This window comes from Antechinus flavipes, chromosome 2 (assembly GCF_016432865.1).
Source record: "Antechinus flavipes isolate AdamAnt ecotype Samford, QLD, Australia chromosome 2, AdamAnt_v2, whole genome shotgun sequence".
NCBI classification, from domain to species: Eukaryota; Metazoa; Chordata; class Mammalia; order Dasyuromorphia; family Dasyuridae; genus Antechinus; species Antechinus flavipes.
Genome location: NC_067399.1, coordinates 303,884,516 through 303,901,137, shown reverse-complemented (window position 1 = coordinate 303,901,137; position 16,622 = coordinate 303,884,516).

Genomic DNA, 16,622 nt, shown 5'->3' with positions numbered 1-16,622 from the left:
TGATCTTGAACTTTTTTTTTTTTGCTTGTATCATACCCTTTTTTTTCTCTTCAAAAATTTGATTGGATTTACCTAATCCTCATACAATGAATGGGAAGGTGAGATAAGGGAAAAGTGTGATTGAAGTTAGTTCAACTCCTTCTACAACATTTATTCTATAGGCATGTGCCTAATGACTCATGTTAGAAATTCTGGCTACATAGTATCACATTTATTCTGTGGTAATAATGAACCCAAATATTCTCTAATGTTAAATTGTGGATGTGAATGTAAATTCCTTAATGAATGATATATTTGATTATGCAGAAAGAAATTGTTGGTCTGAATTCCTCTACCCTCAACCATGTACCAACTGTAATCTTTGATTATATCTGTAAAATTACCAGGTCACTGATTTTACTATTGTTGTACAATCATTTAGTCATGTGTGACTTTTTGTGAGCCCATGGAACATACCCTCCATGGAGTTTTCTTGGCAAAGACTTTGGAGTGATTTGCCATTTCCTTCTTATACCCGCTATGGTAATCCATACGGCAACTTTTAACTTTCATAATTTGTCTATAGACTCACAATTTGTGTACAGGATCCTAAAGTAAAATATTTCTCAGGTTATTCCCCCCACCTGGGCAAAGGAAAATAAAATATAAGATTAAATTCTTAATTACAAAAACTATGTAGGTTCAGTAATTGTATTAATAACTGTACTTTATACCATTATGTCTAAATGTATGTATGCAGAGATGGACAAAATTATTTTGCAAGTGGTTTCAGTAATGTATAAGAAAGAAAAAAAAAGAAAAGTAGTTTTAAACTCAAAGCTATGTATAGTGTACAAAGGAGCTTTTCATGCCCTTGTCACCACCACAATTACTTCAGTGTAGCATCTTGGTGACCTGAGGGGAATGGAATCTGCAGCTAGCTTCAAATTCAAATACGGAGAAAGAAATGTGCTCACTCTCTGATCTCAGGGAAAGTGGCAGTGCTATTAGGAATACTGATGAGATTCTCTGTTTAACTCTATTTAGATTCTGCAAATTCAGATGGTTTTATAAAAACTTCCCAATATTCCAATCTTGTTCTTTAAAAGTCTCATATACATTTACATCACTTTTTTTTTTTTTTAGTTCTAGCGTATTATTGCTCTTTTTCATAATTATTAGGCTGTTTTATCACAATTGTTTTTATACGGCATCTGGCATTCTTATGTCTAAACATCTGGATAAAAAGTGAAAAATTCAATAAATCATCTAAATGTTTTTATACCATTTGGTTTTGTGTAGACAAAATATCAAACATCTCTTTTCTACTTGACTTATCTATAGTATCTAACACAGTTGAACATCTCCTCTGGGATATTCTCTTTCCATTCTCTTTCCTGAGTTTTTGCAACACTTCTCACCTATGGCTTTTCCTATTTTTCTTGACATCCCCCAATTTCTTTTACTAACTCATCATGAGAATCATATCTCAACACTACATATTAGACATTTGCATTCTTGGAATATGATGTTTTGTTTTTGGAGGAGGAAAGACGTAGTAATCCAGGATAAAAATTACTTTTTTTTGGTCACTAAGGAGAATGACAGCTTAACTCTACCACTTGTAACTGGATTTCAGGGTTTTCTATTGAGTCCTTAGTCTTCTTTATGTGTCTTCTTCATGATTTAATATTCTCAGTACTTCAACTTTTATCTTCTGCAAATCTGCATAGACTTTTATATTGAGCTCTTTTTCCTAAGTTCTAGTTCTTTACCTACAACTGCCCTCTAGACATAATTATCTGAAAGTCCTGTAGCCATTTCACATTCAGTCTTTCAAAATGAGGCTCATCATCTGCTTCCTTGAAATCTTCTTTGCTTCCAAATTTTGATATTTCCATCAAGGGTAATGGTATCTTTTCTCTCACCTAATGTCAAAACCTAAATATCATCTACTACTTTTCTTTTTCTCTTTTATTCATAAGATTATTGTTATTTCTTATCAATTCTAAAATCACAGACTTTCTAATAGCTGCTCTCTTTTTTTCTACTGATAATGCAACCATTTTCTTTTTTTTAAATAACTTTTTATTGACAGAACCCATGCCAGGGTAATTTTTTACATTATCCCTTGCACTCACTTCTGTTCTGATTTTCCCCTCCCTCCCTCCATCCCCTCCCCCAGATGGCAAGCAGTTCTATACATGTTAAATAGGTTATAGTATATCCTAGATACAATATATGTGTGCAGAACTGAACAATTTTCTTGTTGCACAGGGAGAATTGGATTCAGAAGGTATAAATAACCCGGGAAGAAAAACAAAAATGCAAGCAGTTTACATTCATTTCCCAGTGTTCTTTCTCTGGGTGTAGCTGTTTCTGTCCATTCTTGATCAATTGAAACTGAGTTAGATCTCTTTGTTGAAGAAATCCACTTCCATCAGAATACATCCTCATACAGTATCATTGTTGAGGTATATAATGATCTCTTGGTTCTGCTCATTTCACTTAGCATCGGTTCATGTAAGTCTCTAGTGCTACCATTTTAATCCAGATCCTAATTATGTCTCTCAAGCCATTGCAATAGCTTTGGAATTGTGCTTTCTGTCTCTAGTCTCTCCTCTCTACAATCCATTTTTATAAAATGTCAAATTGATATTCCTAAATTAAGTCTGTGGTCACCACATCACTCTCAGCCTCACGAAAATTCTTGTTCTAGAATAAATACAATTAAAGAACAATTAAAGCCCTTCAATAATTGATTCTAGCTTAATGTTTCATATTTATTTAACATCATTCTCCCTTATTAAATCTATGTTCAAACCAAAGGAGTTTACATGCAATTTCCAATACATAATGCTGCATCTCCCACATATGTGTCTCTGCACAATCTAGATACCTAGAATGCATTTCTCTCATTTCTGCCTTATAGAATCCCTTCAAGTTTCAGCTTAGTGTCAACTTCTATAGGAGAAATTTCTTATATTTTTCTTGCTATAGTGGATCAAAGAATAAAACATAGAAATAAGAGACAATTGATTGATGGAGCCAAGATGGCAGAAGAAAGCCAAGAAATTGTCTGAACTCTCTCTACTTTTGCTCCGAAGAAAACACTAAATCAAGTCTTTAAATGAATTCTAGAGAGGCAAAACTTACAAAAACATGGAATGAAAAACTTCCAGCTTCAGATAATTGAGAAGAACTTCAGAAAATATGTCTTACTTGGGTAAAAGGTAAGCAAAGCCCTGTGTACATTGTGTCAGGACAAGCCAGCAGGAGACTCAGCCACAGAACATATTAGAAGCTGAGGACCCTTGGACACAGAATGCCAGTGGCACAGTAGGTCAATTGTGAAGCCTACAGATCTATAATATTCTTCTCTAAAATATAATATTCTCTGGGAGCAAGTTTCTTGGGGGGCTTCTGGAGGCAGCCTTAGTTTTAGTTCAATATAATCACCCCAAATACAGGCTGGAATTAAAGTCCAAATCCTTTCTTTTCTCTTTCAAGTATTGTCTCTTTTCTTGGGCTCAAGGAGAATTTTTAAAAATTTTAAAAATCACAAAAGAGAAAGAAGAAAAATTGGGAAAAGAAATGAGAGTTATGCAAGAGATAGTAAATAGCTAAAAATTGACTGGGGAAAAAAAAAACTTCTTTAAAAACTAGAATTGACCAAATGAAAAAGAAGGTACAAAAACTTACTGAAGAAAATAATTCTTTAAAATAATTAGTAGTGGGCAAATGGAAGCTTAAATATCTATAAGATATCAAGAATCAGTCAAAATCAATAGAATAAAAAGAGAGAAAAAATGTCAACTACCACATTGTAAAAACAACTGATGTAGAAAACAGTTCCAAGTGAAATAACTTAAAAATTACTGGACATTGGATATTACAACTATGAATCAATTGCCCAGCAAAATTTATCATAATCTTTCAGAGGAAAAGATAGATATTAAATGATAAAAAAAAGTCTGAATAGAGTTTTTCTTTTTTTAAACAGATAAAAATTTATCTTTATTCATTTTGTATTTGCATAATAATATTATATTGAATTCTTATAACACAACTTTTTCAGATCTTTAAATAATGGACATCTCCTCCATTTCTATTTTTTTTTTTTTTGCTACCAAAAGAAACAAACAAAAAATTTGCTAACAATATGTTTGTCCATTTAGATTCTTTTCATTCTTATTAGATTTCTTTGGAACACAGACATAATAGGGGTATTGCTGAGTAAAAAAGGTACACACAGTTTCATATTTTTTTGGGAATACTTTCAAATTATCCACTAGACTGCATGGTTCAGTTCACAAGTTCATCTACAATTTATTATTGTCCCTATTGTTTCATATTTACTCCAACATTTGTCATTTCCTTTTGTGTCATATTAGTCAATCTGATAAATGTGAGATGGCAATTCAAATTGATTTTATTTTACCTTTCTCTAATCAATAATGATTTAAATTATACAATTATAAATAGCTTTAATTTCTTCTAAAAACTATCTATTCATATCCTTCAACTAGATTTCAATTGTAGAATGATTTGTATTCTCATAAATTTAACTCAAATCTGTACAAATTTGAAAATGAGGCACATTATAGAGAAACCTGTGAAAATCTCTCCTCTCCCCAGATTGCTGCTTTTCTTTTAATCTTGACTACATTGGATTATGTTTGTGCAAAACCTTTTAAATTTAATGTAATCAAAATGAATTATTTTATGTCTCTTAATTCACTTTATTTCTTGTTTGGTCAGAAATACTCCTTTTATCTATAAATCTAACATATAAAATATTCCTTGCTTTCCTAATTTACTTGTGGTATCAACCTTTATCACTAAATGGTGTGTCTATTTTGATACATAACAGAAAATTTCAAGAAATTATCAAGGAAAACTGCCCTGATATCCTAAAAATAGAAGATAAAAAAAGAATCCACAGCTCATTTGTTTAGAGATCCAAAATGAAATTCCAAGGAATAGTATAGTCAAATTCCCAAATTATCAGGTCAAGGAGAAAATGCAAGCAGCCAAAAAGAAACAATTCAAATATAAAGGAGCTAAAGTTGAGATTACCCAGGATTTTGCAGTTTCTACATTAAAGGATCAGTGGACTTGGAATATGATATTCCATAAGGCAAAGGGATTTGGATTACAAGTATGAATCAACTGCCCAGCTAAACTGATCATAATCTTTCAGGGAGAAAGATGGATATTCAATGAAATAGACTTTTAAACATTTCTGTAGAAAAGAGAGAAGCTGAACAGAAAGACTGAAGAGAAGCATTAAAAATTAAACAGGAAACAAAACAATTGTTATATAATAAGGTTAAAATATTTACATTCTTGCATGAAAAGATGATACTTATAACTCTTGAGAACTGCATACCTATTAGGGCAATTAGGAGTATATATAGAGGACATGAGTATAATATGACTTTGATGTTATGATATCACAAGTTAAGATATGAAAATAGGATTGTTCTGGGAGAAGATGAAAGGGAGAGGTGGGATGGGATAAATTACATGACACAAAGAGGTGAAAAATAATTAATACATTAGAAGGAAAGAAAGGAGTGGGTGAGCATTTTTTGAATCTTACTCTCATCAGGTTTGGCTCAAAGAGGGAACAACATACATACTCAACAAGGCATAGAAACTTTTGGGAAGTAGATTATTAGAGGTTAAAAAAATGAGAGCAGATTAAGGGAAACAGTGGTCAAAATCAAAATATTTGTGAGGAGAGACATGGTGAAAAGAGAGAGAAAAGAATAAACAGGAGGAAAATAAGATGGAGGGAAATACACAGGTAGTAATCACAACCATGAATGTGAATGGGATGAACTCTCCCATAAAATGTAAACAAAAAGAAGAATGCATTAAAAACCAGAATTCTACAATAAGTTGTTTACAGAAGCACATTTGAAAGTGGTATAATATTCAAATTCTTAGAGAAGTTCAATGAATTATATGAAAAAATAAACAGCAAAACTGTATTAGAAGGTAACCTCAATCCCCCCTCTCAGAACTAGATAAATTTATCTACAAAATAAACAGAAAAAGAAATTAGGAAGGTGAATATAATTTTAGAAACAAAGATAAACTGTTGGTTAATTTTATTTTTAAAGTAAAAAAAAAATCAGTATCAAAAATGAAAATGGTGAATTCAACAACAATGAAGAGGAAATTAAATCAATAATTAGATGCTATTTAGATCAATTGTATGCTAATAAATCTGACAATCTAAGTGAAATTGATGAAATATTTGCAATAATATTAGTTGCCCAGATTAACAGAAGAGAAAATAAAGTACTTAACTCTAGTTTAGAAAAAGAAATTGAGCAAGGCATTAGTGAACTCCCTAAGAAAAAAATTTCCAGAGCCAGATGGATTTACAAGGAAATTTACCTAACATTAAAAGAGACAGGAAATCTACTACTGCATAAAGTATTTAGAAAAATAGATAAAGAGGAGTTCTACTAAATTTCTTTTACAACACAAATTTGGTGTTGATATCTAAACCAGGAAGAGTCAAAACAGAGCAAGAAAATTGTAGACCAATTTACTTAATGCAAAAAATTTTAAAATAGCAAAGAGATTACAATGATTTATCACAAGGATAATGTATTATGACCAGGTTAAATTTTTACCAGGAATGTGGGGCTAGAACAATGTTAGAAAAACTATTAGCATAACTAAATGTACCAATAAAAATAAAAACAAAAAAACTAATAGAAATCATATTAATAAATTGTGAACTGATCTAAGCATTCTGGAAAACTATTTGGAACTATCCCCAAAAGGCTCTAAAATTGTGTATACTCTTTGATTCAGCAATACTACTACTAGATCTGAATTGTAAAGAGATCATAGCAAAGGGAAAATCACCCTCATGCACAAAAATATTCATAGCAACTCTTTTTTTGTGCTTCCAAAGAATTAGAGAATGACTGAATAAATGGCACTATATTAATGTAATAGAAAATATTTTGCTATAAAAAATGTTGTAAGGTTTTACATAAACTGTTGCAAAGTGAACAAAAGCAGATGAACTTTGTATGCAGTTAAAGCATCATTGCACAAAGATCAACTATAATAGACTTAGATCTTCTCATCAATATAATGATGCAAGATAATTTCAAAAGTATCATGATGGAAAATGCAAAACAGATTGAAACACATTCTTTTTCTTTTTTAGTTTTGTTTTATTTGTTCTTTCTCATTGCTTCTTCCCATTGTTCTGATTCTTCTTTCATAATATGACCAATATGGAAATATATTTAACATGATTGTGCATGTTTAAATCACATCTAATTGTTTTAGATCTTGGAGAAGGGGGAAGGGAGGAAAGAAGGTAAAAACATTTGGAACTTGAAATCTTATAAAATAATTGTTGAAAATTATCTTTACATGTAATAGAAAAAATAAAATACTATTAAGTGAGAAAATAGAAATGAGATAATTTCATTACAGAAAATAACTTTTACTAGTCTCACCTTTCTCTGATCAAGGGAATCATTGAATATTTTCTTTATATATATTCTGTATTTACTTTGGGTAAATGATGTTTCCCTTCTTTTCTGATATGATTATGTTCTTTAAAGGTAAAGACTTTGAAAGAGGGAGGACGGACCAGATGGATTCACTAATAAATACTATTAAACATTCATGTTATGATTAATTCTAATATCACATAACATTTGTGAAAAAAAAGGAATATAGTATCCTACTAAGCTAAATTCTATTAGATGCATATATATATTTATCTATATCTATCTATCTACATATATATATATATATATATATACATACATATATATATATATATATATCATGGAGCAATAAGAGAAAAATATATTGTATAATAATAAATATTAATTCACATGTTGAATACAAACATTAATATATGGAATATGATACTCATTAGTTTAAGAAACTGAGAGAAAATACCAAATGTGATAAAAAAAAAACTTGCTTTTTTAGCACAGAGGTTAAAGTTAACTACAGTTGTGATACATGGGAACTCAGGTTTCTTATTCTACCTCTTTTGGTTCCTAAATAAGACAGAATACTACATTCATTGCTAGGAGATTCTGACTTCTTCTCAGGGAATTAGGTTCCCCCATTATCAAATTCCCTGATTCATTACTGCCACCTTGGCCATTGTGGGGAATATTTCATTGTAAAATTCCATTTTTTAAACCTCAGTCACATTTGTAGTTTGATTCTTTACAGAATGGCTACTCTATTGTCCTACAGAGTCTAGGTGTTGCCTTGAAATACTGGAGGTTGTTTATATTTAAATTCTATTGTTCCCTAGACCCCACCAATGAGTAGATGAACAAATAAGTAAAAACAGTATTAAGCACTAGATATATGCAAAATAATGTGCTTTCTCTATCATTATGCATTGTTATTCATTGTCAGCCATACTTAATTAATTTTTTGAAATGGGTATCTATGACATTGATACAATTGAGAAAAGGAAATAGCAAACCACTTTAGTGTCTCTGCCAAGAAAACCATAAAACAAAGATTTGACCAATTTTATCAAAATGCTGGACCTGAACCCAGGTTATTACAAAATCAATGTAGTTTCTGTTGTACTATGCTATACCCTTTTATTTATGAGATATTATTATCCATAACATTTTATGGTATTAACTTTTTAAAATCCACCCAATCTTCAGGTGACAGAGAAGATAAATTGATGCTAGCCTCTGGTAGAACCTAAGTTTTCCTGATATAGCTTCTCTGAATTATCTGACACAACTCCCTCTTTGAGTGATACAATCTGATTGGCCTGCATTTCTTACATACAACCTTCTGGTCTGGTCATAAAAGATCCCAGACTTGACTGTGCCTCTCAGAACTTTTTGCCTGAGATCATGTGAATGACCATAGCATAATTACATAAGGACTAAAAATGTTAAGATAGAGATAAATGGGGTTGTTTCTAGATTGCATATCATTGCTATTAAAAATATTCTACAACGTAAAATGTCTCATTTTGACCCATCATCAAACATTAACTAAGAGATGCTGATGTTAGAGTTGTATCTAAACATTTATTGGTTAGTGGCCTGTGTTTTAAATTAAATTTTCAAATACTAACTTTCAAATAACTAACTAAATTTGAAATTTTAATACTAACTTTTAATTTAAGGTGAATCTTGCTAGTAGGGCTGAAGAATTAAATAATTTGGTGTTCTTTGCCTTCAGAACTGAAATTTGGAAATACTAAGTAAAAGGTGGGCAACCTATTTTGCAAAGGAAAATGTTGACATGCATAATGATTGCAAGCATCATGTGATTTGCTATCTTTACCACCATCAATCACTTAGTAGAACCAATACATAAATACCTGATATTTGGTTATACTTTCACTTTTGAGATTCAGAGCATATTCAGATATCATCCTGGAGTTTCTGTTCCTTCTCTTTTGCTAATAGCCAATCACATCATTCCCTAAGTAAACCAGAAGAAAATTATATTTAAAACCTTAGAATACCATTTTTAATTGTTATGCATATTGTAAGTACTCTTTTTGTTCTCCTAATAGTATTTAGAATCATTATTATATGTTTTCTGAGCATGTATTATGGTATATGGTAGATGCTATTAAAACCCTTGATAGATTGAGTGAATTATCATTAAGCCTTGTGCTAAATCAAGAGTTAATTCAATTCTTTAAAGAATTGATTTTCTAAGCCCCAACAAGTGCAAAAATGTTTGTAGTAGCCTGTTGTGATCTAGTTCAGATGGATCTGAATCAGTCCCTGTTTGGGCGCCAAAATATGGTGAGCTTTTTCTTCTCAAAACACAGCCAGGTGATAAAAGTTCAGATCTTCTATTATCTCCAATATAGCCCGGTTAGCTTAGAGGTCTATTTCTCTGCTCGGTTCCAAGAGTTCCCTCCGAATGTCGCCAAATCCAAAGGTCTGGTCCTTCAGCCTCTGCCTCTGCTTTCTTCTGCCTCCAACCAGCACAGAGATGGAATGAATCTCTTGTTTCCTTCACTTGGGGCTCGGCTAGCTTTCTGGTGAGTCTTTCAGACCAGCTTGGTCTCAGTGCGGGGCGTGCAGGAGCCCAGCCACCTACCACAGTGGTGTGAGATGAAGATGAATCTGGCTGTCCACTGAACTCTCGACTCGTAGCTTCTTCCTCTGAAAACTCTTCTTCTGCCACTAGCCAGCCAAGTGGAAAATATTCTGCCTTGCCTCGGAGAGAGGGCTTCTGGCATAATTCCTCGGAAATCTCGACTTGTAGCTTCTTCACTCTGAAGAACTTCTTTGACTGGCCCATTGAAGCTCTCTTTATGCTCCTTCAAGAGAGGGATTGTGGGTTTTCTCCCATAGTGCTCTCTGGCCCAAAGAGCTTTAAGGGAGGTGTGAATTCCCAAAGTTTGTGAAGCTGGCATACTTGTGAACTCCAATGAGTAAAGGTGCAAACACAAGCATTGTACTAGTTAGTTCTACTTAGTACCTTGTTTCAGGTTCTGCCCAAAACATCTTCTTGTAAGATTAGATCAACTCTAATTAGTTAGCAGTTTGTAAGGATTCCAACAGCAGCCCTTTTTGTAACACTAAGGAACTGGAAACTGAGTGGATGCCTATCATTTGGAGAATAGCTATTTGAATGTTATGGAATATTGTTGTTCTATAAGAAATGATCAGCAAGATGATTTCAGAAAGGGCTAGAGAGAATTAATATTGTTAAGTGAAGTGAGTAGAATCATGAGAATGTTGTACACAGTGACAACAAGATTATATGATGATCAGTTCTGAAGGACATAGCTCTTTTCAACAGTGAAGTGATTCAGGAACTCTAGGAGAATTCTACACATGAACAGCTCTCAAGTGCTGCTGCTTCTTTCTTTCTTGTGATTCTTGTGCCCCATGTTGGGGCATCATATGTTGCGATATAGGAGCCAACTGCCAGTGGCTGCTGGAGGTCTAACTCAGACCAGCAGAATGGATCTCTTCATGTGAGAGGATGATGATAATACAAGGAGACTGAGAGGCAATTGTGTTGTCTGACCTCTCTCCTCTTCCCTCTTGCCTCCAATATATTTCATTCCCAATCTACAGGGAATATCTGCAAAGGCTGCTTTGCAACTCCTTCAAGTTTATGATTCACAGCTGTGGAGGATCTCAGTGAATTGACCTGCCCCTTCACCTTAGTGCTTAACAAGTTCCAAAAGTTTTATAATGGAGAGAGCCACCTGCACCTTAGAAAGAACTGTGGGGACTGAGTGTGAATCACAACACATTATTTTCAATGTTTTGTTGTTGTTTGCTTGCATTTTGTTTTATTTCTCATTTTTTTCCCTTTTTGATCTGATTTTTCTTGTGCAGCATGATAATTATGGAAATAATGTATGGAAGACTTGCACATGTTTAACATATATTATGTTACTTGCCCTCTTTGGGAGGAGTGAGGAGAAGGGGTGGAAAAAAATTGGAACACAAAGTTTTCCAAGGGTGAATGTTGAAAACTATCTATGCATATGTTTTGAAAATAAAAAGCTTCATAAAATATTAACAGCAAAAACTTCAGTACTTTATACCTAGATGACTTTATGAAAAACCCTCCTTTGAAAAGAAGAGCTATAACATATATTTGGATCTGTTTGGTCAATTTTGGCTTTACTTAGTTATGCTATCACCCATTCCAGTGGTTCCTACTCTTTTCAGTGTGAATAATCTTTTTTTTTTTTTTTGGTGAATACCCCATACAATAGTAAGTATATTATGAGAATCTCTTGATTGATAAAAGTATATAACAAAAATAACTATAAATTTAAAAGAAATTAATTGATTTCCCAATATTATGACACCTTCTATAGGTGCTACTCTAAAAGCAATACAATAATCAGTCCATCAATAAACATATATTAAGAACCTATATAATATGCAAAGGCTGTGCTAAGTGCTGAGATGCCAAGGGCAATCCCAACTCTCAGGGACTTCTCAGGCAAGTGGAGGGACAACATCTCAACTGTATGTACAAAAAAGCTACAAACAGGATAATAAATGATAATCATCAGAAGGGAGGCATTAGAATTAAAGAAGATAGAATCAGCATCTTATAATAGAAAATATTTTAATTATGCTTTAAGGAAGACAGAGAAGTCAAGAGGTAGAGGTGAAGGTGAAGAGCATTTCAAGCATGGGGGACAGTCATTGATCTTTTCTGGAGTTGGGAAATAGAATGTCCTGTTTGAGGAAAGCTGAAGACCAATATCACTTGTTAGAATCCTTACAAAGTGTTGACTCAATGTAATTGATAGAAATAATGCTTATGCTTACACCTTTGAGACTTCACACTTTAGCTCACACATTAGTTCACAAGTTTGGAGATTTCAGGATTCAGTATGAGATTCACAAGTTTACACTTCCTACAATCCCACTCTCTCAGAGTAGGAGTCAACCTTTGGGTTCACACCTTTAAGAGATCATATATAAGAAGCTCTTAGAGCTTCAGTCAAGAGACTTGAAGAGATTGAGAAGTGAGAAATCAGTGGAAGAGATTGAAAGCCAGAAGTTAGTCAGTTGAGGGGATTGAGAAGCCAGGAGTTGGAACTGAGCTAGAGGCAGAAACTGGCAGAGGCAAAAGACTAGCAATGAGAGCTCTTGGAAACAAAGAAAGCTAACTAGGCTATTTTGGAAAGACAACAAAGAACTACTTTAACAATGGGCTGTATTTGTGGTGATTATTACTTGGAACTGAAACTAAGGCTGCCTCCAGAAGCCCCCTGAGAAACCTGCTCCCAGAGAACCATTATATTTTTGAAAAAAAAGAACACCACCATCACTGGATTGCAGAGTACATAGGAAGTGGGTTGAGGTAAAATCTATTAGAAAATATAAAAGTTGTTGGGGGAGCAAATTATAAAAGGTTTTGAATATTTATCAGAGGATTTTATATCTAATCTTAGAGATGATATGGAGCCACTAGAATGTATTGAGGAAGGAGAAATGTGGGAGAAGAAGAGGATGGTCTGGGATATAGAAATATGTGTGGCAGACACAGAAAGCTGCAGATTTTAGTATCTAGAGATCAACCTGAATGGACTATTTATTGTGTTTTTCTTAGTTTAGATACAAAATATGATTTCTAGTCAGTTATCTTGTGTTCCAAAGATAACAGGATTTCTACTATGATTTGTCCAGTATTATGTTTGCATTATTCCAACAGGAATAGGAAATTTCCAATGGGTATTGATCCAATGTTCATATCTATATATTTCTTAAGGAGTTTCTTTCCTGCTGATAATATGACAATCTGTAGCTGTGTCTTTTTTTTTTAATATCCTCAGAGCTAAGTAGAATGATTAAATACAAGTAAATAAATCAAAACATCCCACAAAGATTGTAGACTCTTGTTCTTCTTAACTTTTATACAAGATCTCTACTTAATTTTTTTTATTTTTAATTTCCATGATTGTATGGAGTTTCTACTGGGAAGTTTCTGGAATCATAACTATTTGCATTAATCCAACATAATTAAGAAATCTTACAGTTGGAACTAATGCATAGTCATGTCCAAATGTATTCCCTCTGAGGACCTTGATTTCTAGCAATAATATGATTGAAGAAATGAATGAATAAATTAAAGAATGAGACATTTATTAACCTCTTACTATGGACAAAGCACTTTGCTAAATTCTGGGGATACAAATAGAAAAAACTGATTTCAAAAAATTACATTCTAAAGGGAAAGACAATATGAAGTTTATTAATATTATACCTTATTAGCTAGAAAAATATCCTTAAAACTACTTAGACTAACTCCAAGCAAACTGAGTTATCCTTTATGGACTATTGACAATATGTTCTACTTAATTCTGATGCATTTCTTCTAGTAAGTGATGTTGTTTTCCAATGAAATTAGCGGGTTTGTAATGTTCACAGGATTCTAGCTATTTCTATTCATTCAACATCAACAGTAAAACTCCATTTGGAATTATTCCAATGCTAACACATAGAACTGTATTGTACTTAAAAATCTCCATTCTTAGTGTTAAAAATATTTTCCCCTAAACTGTCAACACATTTTCATAGCTATATAGGACAATATGAAGCTAATTGCAACATCTCATATGGACTATAGAATCATAGTTCTACTTATATAATAAACACGATTTCTGGTTAGCAGTCTAGATATGATAATATCAAATTTCTCCATTTCAGTTCCCAGTGGTCTAAAGATTTGCATCAGTTCTCCAAAAAACATAGAACTCTATCGGGACTAGATAAAATTGCAGTGCATATTTGCACTTTATTGAAGTATCTCTTTTCTTCAATTCACTCATTTTTAATATGAAAGAATTACATGGTCATCAACATCTCTTTTAGATCTAAGTCTGTAATCCAAAGGTCATCTTCTTCTGGCAAAAATATCATGCCCTATAACTATTAAAAAAAAAAATCTTATGTTGACTGATGGACCAAGATTGCAGGGTAAAGGCAGGCATTCTCTTGAGCTATCTCAAATTCCTCTCCTACCTATAGAATAATGGGTCAAATTGAATTCTGGAGCAGCCAAACCAACAAAAGGTTGGACTGAAACAATTTTACAGCCTTGAAAAACTTAGGGTGACAAGAAAGATCTATCACACCAGGGTGTTTCTCAGAATTGTAGTTGAGTGCAGACTTTATGATGCATGCCACACAATGCTTCCAGGAGCATTGCTAGACAGATTATTAGTAGCAGAAAATTTTGGAGCCCTTAACCCATAGAGGGTAACAAGGTTGGAAAATTGGCAGAAGAAGAGAACAGGAGACACTTTATTTACAAGCATTGGGTGCAAGATTTTGTTACATTGTCCCTGTAATGTGTCACAGTTTCCCCATTAAGAGGAGCAGTACAATCACTAGTGATTGCAACTCTGGGGATTTAAGGATTCTGCTCATAGTTCCAGGGTAGAGAAGAGTCCTTGTGGATTCTCAAAAAACAGAGCACAGGCAGGAGAACAGTGACAACACCTCTTATTAGATCATACTACCTAGGAACATCCAAAAATCTATAGACTTGTTCTGGGGGTAGAACCAAGATGATGCAGTATAGCCAGGAAACTGCTAGAGCTCTCCCAGTTTCCCATGAAAACCACATGAAAACAAAGCTTTGAACAGTCAGATGGAATGAAACCATTCTCCAGCTCAGTATAGACTGAAAAAAACTTCAAGAAAGGCCAGTATCATTGGGGTGAAAAGAGTATTTAGCCCAGCTCAGATAGATTTTGGGAAAGCCAATAAGAGGGTCTTAATCACAGCAAATCAGCATCTAAGCCCCTCAGTCCTGGCTCGGTAAAGGAGAACAGCAGGGTAGTCAGCTTCTAGTCCCAGCCCAGAAGGCAAACTCTGGGAAAACATGTTGTTTTTTAAAGAAAGGGGGCAAAGCTATCTCCTGTAAGCACAAGGGACCCTGTGTTCAAAGCCAAGGCTGAGAGCTGCACAGGAAGCTTGAGACAGTACCTGCTTGACCCCAGGAGCACAGTTCAACCACAAAGTAAAAAAAAAAATGAGAAAATATCAAAAGAAAAAGAAAGAAAATGACTAAGAAATAGCAAAGGATCTTGACCATAGAAAGCTACTGTGGTGACATGGCAGACCAAAACATTAACTCAGACAAGGGCAAAATGTCCACAGAAGAAATGTCAAAGACTGACACTAATTGGTCTCAAGCCAAAAGAGACTTCTTGAAAGTGCTCATGAAAGGTTTTAAAAGGCAAATAAGAGAAGTAGAAGAAAAAATGAGAAAGGAAATGAAAGGTATGCATTAGAGAGTCAACAGCTTCTAAAAGGAAGAAAAAAATTGCCTGAAGAAAACTCCTTAAAACTCCTTAAAAAGTGGAACTAACCAAATGGAAAAAGGGAGACAAAAGCTAACTGAAAAAAATTGCACACTAAAAATTAGAATAGGGCAAATGGAAGCTAATGAGTGTGAGACAGAAAGAATCAGTCGAAGAAACCAAAAAGAATGAAAAAAAAAAGGAAGAAAATGTGAAATATCTCATTGGGAAAATAGCCAACCTGAAAAATAGGTCCAGAAGAGACAGCTTAAAAATTATTGGTCTACCTGCAGGTCATGATCAAAACAAACAAACAAACAAACAAACAAACAAAAAAAAACATCCTGGAGCTCATATTTTCAAGAGATCATTAAGGAAAATATTCTAAAAACAGAGGGGTATATATTCATTGAAAGAATCCAGCAATCACATTCAGAAAGAGATCCCACAAGGAAAGGACATTGTTGCAAAATTCCAGAACTATAATCTCATGGAAAAAATACTGAAAGCTGCTAGATTAAAAAAAATTAAAATATCAAGAAGTAATATTTATGATTATCCAAGATCTGGTAGCTTCTACAATAATGAATCAGAGGCCCTAAGATACCATATTTCAGGAGGCAAATGATGGGTTACAATCAAGAATTAACTACCCAACAAGTTTCAATGAATTCTTTCAATGTCTATTTTACCCTTTGTTTCTATAACAAATGGGCAGTTATCTTTGATAATTTCCTGGAAAATAGTTTCCAGGCTCTTTCTTTCATCATATTTTTCAGGAGGTCCAATAATTCTCAGATTATCTCTCCTAGATCTATTTTCAAGATCTGGTGTCTTCCCAAGA